Consider the following 5,000-nt stretch of genomic DNA (forward strand, 5'->3'; position numbering starts at 1 on the left):
TGCGGAAATGAGGCGGCGACAGCGAAGGACACGGAAAAGGCAATGGGGATATGGAATAAACAAAGGAGGAAGGGAGAAAGGGAGGATAGGGGACTGAAGGAGGGAAAGTGGCGGGAAGTAATGGGAGGAAAATAAAGAAATACGAATAGCAAACACGCAGTGGTGTGTAAATAAATATATGGACAAATATGCACAAATGTACGCATACATACATATACACATACATACAAATATTCATATATACATACACACAAAACGTAAAGGTAGGACAAAGCATACTTAACAGAACTAAAAACAATCTTAACAATAATCGTAGATTTAAAGATTTGTTGATATAACGTTACTGACAACAATCAGAAAACTCTTTTCAAGACCCCAGTGATGAAAAAGAAAAGAAAGAATGAAAAGGAAAAGAAAGATCCATTTGAAATAACCCGCTGCACCTGCTCCCAATTAGCCCCAAGTACTCCCTGCTCTTCGCGTGCCACAAAATTCAAACCACTATTCGCACAATCAATCCCACTTGGGACAAATGCCACAACCAAATCACAGCTAACACCCACACCTTTAATAAGTTCACCTTATGACTTAATGATCTGTTTTAAAAAGGTAATCCAATCCTACGCACAGCTAAGAAAGGCTAAAAATTAAATAGTTAGATCGAGGAACTACCCATTCAGCTAACCTAACCGACATTGTGGGCGTGGCCACTCGAGACAAATGACTAACGACGTGTAACGTTTTCTATGAGCGCAGGTTAATTATAGAGTCGAGAATGGATTTAGTCTTTTGAAGGTCAAAACGAGTTTGTTACTTCATTGTAGGCCTATATGAAATTTAAATGAAAAAATACAAGGACTTTGATTTCTAGTTTAGATTTATAATATTTCTGTTGTATATATCTAACTTCTGTTTACACAAGCACATTCCTTTTTGTGCTTTAAAAGTTCACGAAGACCGTTAAATCGCCACATGTTCACATAATCACCACCTCATGGCCACGTCACCTACGAACAGTTATACACGAAACCCAAATGATGACTACACCAAGCACAATCACGGTTTCATGACACTTTAAAAAGAATATAATAATATACACATAAAGCTAAAGAAAGACACATGACGAGGACCGCGTGATAGCTCGTCACATTACATCATCAATCCTATTCTAGTCAAAACGCTTTGTTTTATCTGCTCTCAAATGCGCGCACATCCTGAACTTCACACCACATGTCACATGCCCGGAAAACTAACCGTGCCATGCGGTCATGAGCAACGAGGCCACCTCATATCTCCCTCACAGCCCCCCTCACGTCGGCGCCCCTCCACCAGCCTGTCAATCACGATCGCTAGGCACATCATCCTAATAATGACTTGCACTCAACCCCGTTTTCGCGACATTGATCCCCCGGAGACGTTTCAATCGAAAGGAGCAGCTAACAGAAGGCGGGAAGGATGTTCGCGGGAAAGTATTAGTCACGGTTTCCTGCAGCAAGGGCGGTGACGTCTGCCCTTGCGAAAGGTCTGGTATTTTGTTCATATCGGTTGACATCCCAGTCGCCTGAATGCTCCGAAATGTCAACTCAAACCCTACGATTGATAAACAGCAGATAGATAGACAGATAAATAGACGGACAGACAGACAGATAGATAGATAGATAAATGGAAATAAAAACGAATACTACTGTGAACATCATTAAAGCGTATTCAAATCAGGCTGCGAAAGGGACAGGAGTCTCCACGGAAGAGTGAGAACGGCGGAGAAAGTGACAAAAAAGCAAAGGATCTTTGGCCCAATAACACCGGTGTGTAAAGCGAAGAATTCGCTCATTTTCATTCTCTTATCTCTTTCTTTCTTACTTACTCCCTCTCGCTCCACCCCCTTCTCCTATCTGCCTCTCCCTCCTTCCTCCTCTCCCCTGTTACCCTCACTCTCTCACTCTCCCTTTCATGCTCGCTGTCACTCTCATTCTCACTCTTCCTCCCCTTCTCCCTCTCTTCCCCTCCCTCCTTCTCCCCCTTCCCACTCCCACTCCTACTCCGTCTCCCCCTCCCTTCCTTCCTTCTTCCCCTTCCCCTTCCCCCTCCCTTTTTGCCTCCCCTTTCCCTCCCCCTCTCATTAACTGCCTTATTCAAAGCGAAGAGGACCTGCGATGAAGGAAGGGCGAGCACGTGTTATCCCGCCATTGGATAAAATGCTCCGTGACTCAGCACCCGATCGACCTGTCCGACTCCGTGACCGCGTGTGTGAGCAGTTGTCCGAATCTTTTCATTGAATTTTGCGTCCGACACTCGTAATCGAACGGAGTGCAGATCACTTGTCCGAATCTTTTCACTAAGTTTTGCGTTCGACACGGAATCGCACGGAGTGTAGAATACTTGTCCGAATCTTTTCATTCAATATTGCGTTCGACATGGATTCGAACTGAGTATAGACCACCTGCCCGAATCTTTTCATTCAATATTGCGTTCGACATGGATTCGAACTGAGTATAGACCACCTGCCCGAATCTTTTCATTCAATATTGCGTTTGACACTCAGACTCGAATGAAGTATAGACCACTCGTCCGAATCTTTTCCTTCAGTATTGCGTTTGACACTCGGATTCGAATGAGGTATAGACCACTCGTCCGAATCTTTTCCTTCAGTATTGCGTTCGACTCTCGGATTCGAACGGAGTATAGACCACGCGTCCGAATCTTTTCATTCAATATTGCGTTCGATACGGATTCGAACGGAGAATGGAACAATGTTATTTGGAATTCAAAGGACAATAAACAAACAACAATAACCACCACAGTCCCGTCGAAATACCCGAGCCTCGGATATGAAAGCGGTCGCGGTCATTGAAGCATGGCGCTGCGTGCATGGTGGAGTCTCTCTTAAGGATCATTTCCCTCTGTCCGTCTGCTCGCGAGTGGAGGGGGGGGGGGGGGGGTAGCACGAGTTGGGGGGATGGGGAGTAAGGAAAGGGATGAGAGAGCAGAAGAGAATTTGAGAAATGGTTAAAGAGTGAAGAAGGGAGACAGAGTAAGAGAGGGAGGAAATAGGGGAAAGAACGTATGAGAAAAGGAAGTTGGAGATAACCCTTAGAAATAAAATAAAAAAAAGAAAGAGAAAGGGAGATAAGAAATACAAAAAAGAGTAGAAAACAAGTGAATAAATGAGCAAATAGAGAGGGAACACAAGTGTGAAAGCGCAGGCAAGAATTTCTCACCCCGAGCGCGCAGTAGCCCCACTCGACCGTTAAATGTAGCGTAGAGCAAATGCGATCACTCCGGCACCCGGCAGGCGCTACAAATATTTAATGATACTGCAGATCGCACCCAATATTCGGATATTTCCCGGGGCCGTGTAAGGAAGGCAGCCGTGACGCGTTGTGAAAGGGAGAACCGTGGTATAATTCAGACGTGATACCCTGCCACATTTTCTGCCTGTATAGCTGGCGTGGAGGGCTATATATACACCCTGCATCACACACACGTCTATACACACACACATGTAAAATATATACATGTACATCCGATCGGACGCTAACACAAGCCATTCCTTTCCAACCCGCCCAACGGCGCCAGAAGGATATTCAACATTCGATAAGAAAGGCCCAGGGCGATTCTCCTTTCTGACGTGGCTTATCGAATGGGGAATCGATACTACTGCTACTTCTCTCTCTCTCTCTCTCTCTCTCTCTCTCTCTCTCTCTCTCTCTCTCTCTTTCTCTCTCTCTCTCTCTCTCTCTCTCTCTCTCTCTCTCTCCTTTTTCTCCTACTTCTCTTCTTTATTTCTCTCCCCCTTACACTTTCACTCTCATTCTCGTTCTCATTCTAACTCCTACTCTCACGCTCTCACTCACACTAGTTATAACTTTTCCCATAAATAAAAACAAAGCCGTTATAATCAACCTCTCACTCTCACGCACTCACTCTCACTCCCACCCCAACCCCTCTCCCAATCCCACTCTCCCGCTCTCACTCTCACCCCCACTCCCACCCACCCGCTCTCATTCCCACACACAATCTCTCACTAACACACACATAAACACACACATGTAGCGGAGGTCTGATACACTTTCCCCACAAATAAAAAAGCCGTTAAAATCAACCTGGACGAAAACACCGACAACCCCCCCCCCCCCCAACCCACCCACCCCGCCGCCATCGAGCAACTGTAGCGGCAACCTCGCCCGCCCGCCCGCTGCCGCACCGTCAACATCAAACACAGCCCCGAAACATTACTCACTCCCGTCTACTACCCTCTCCCTGCAGCCCCATCCCCCTCAACCCCCCTTGTCCCGACCCCCACCCCCCGTTTTCGAACCCCAGTCCTCTAACCACTCTTTTCTGCCGCCCCCCTTTCACTAACCCCGTCTCCGCTGCCCCCTTTTCGGTAACCTCCTTCCCTGACCCCTTCTCCAACCCTCTAACCCTTTCCGCTGCCCCTCTTCCCTACTGGACGCCATTACTGGACGTCTGAAGGGTGTACTTGCAGGGTTGGCGACGCAGGTTCTCGCCACGCCCCCAGGGACGGCCCTAAAACAACTACCCATCGAGGGCCAGCAGCGCCCGCGCCTACATCCGCCCTGGGGGTAAACGCCCACAAACGTTTCTATTCAACCACATCTGCTATCACCATCGTTATTAACCGCCCAAAAAGGTCGATTTCTCCGCACCGCAGCGCCTTGCACGAGGCCCGCCGAAGACACCGGGCCTTGCTCCTTTTTCAAAGGGTCTGGACAAACGCAAGACAAAGCTGATTCGGGCAGTTAGTCCAACAAATGTTCGACTAAAACGTTTTTTGTCCCGAACTCCCCGCACCGCGCTACAATGACAAATGAAGAGCATAACTCACTCGAGCGGAGCCAACTTTTTCGGGGGCAGGGGATGTATCCAATGTTATTTCAACCACACACACGCACAGACATATATATACGTGTAAACGTTCCATAAAAACACACACACTTGACGTAGGCAAACAATCACACAAAACAGTTTACGTACAC

The sequence above is a fragment of the Penaeus vannamei genome, chromosome 20 (genome assembly GCF_042767895.1).
Source record: "Penaeus vannamei isolate JL-2024 chromosome 20, ASM4276789v1, whole genome shotgun sequence".
NCBI classification, from domain to species: domain Eukaryota; kingdom Metazoa; phylum Arthropoda; class Malacostraca; order Decapoda; family Penaeidae; genus Penaeus; species Penaeus vannamei.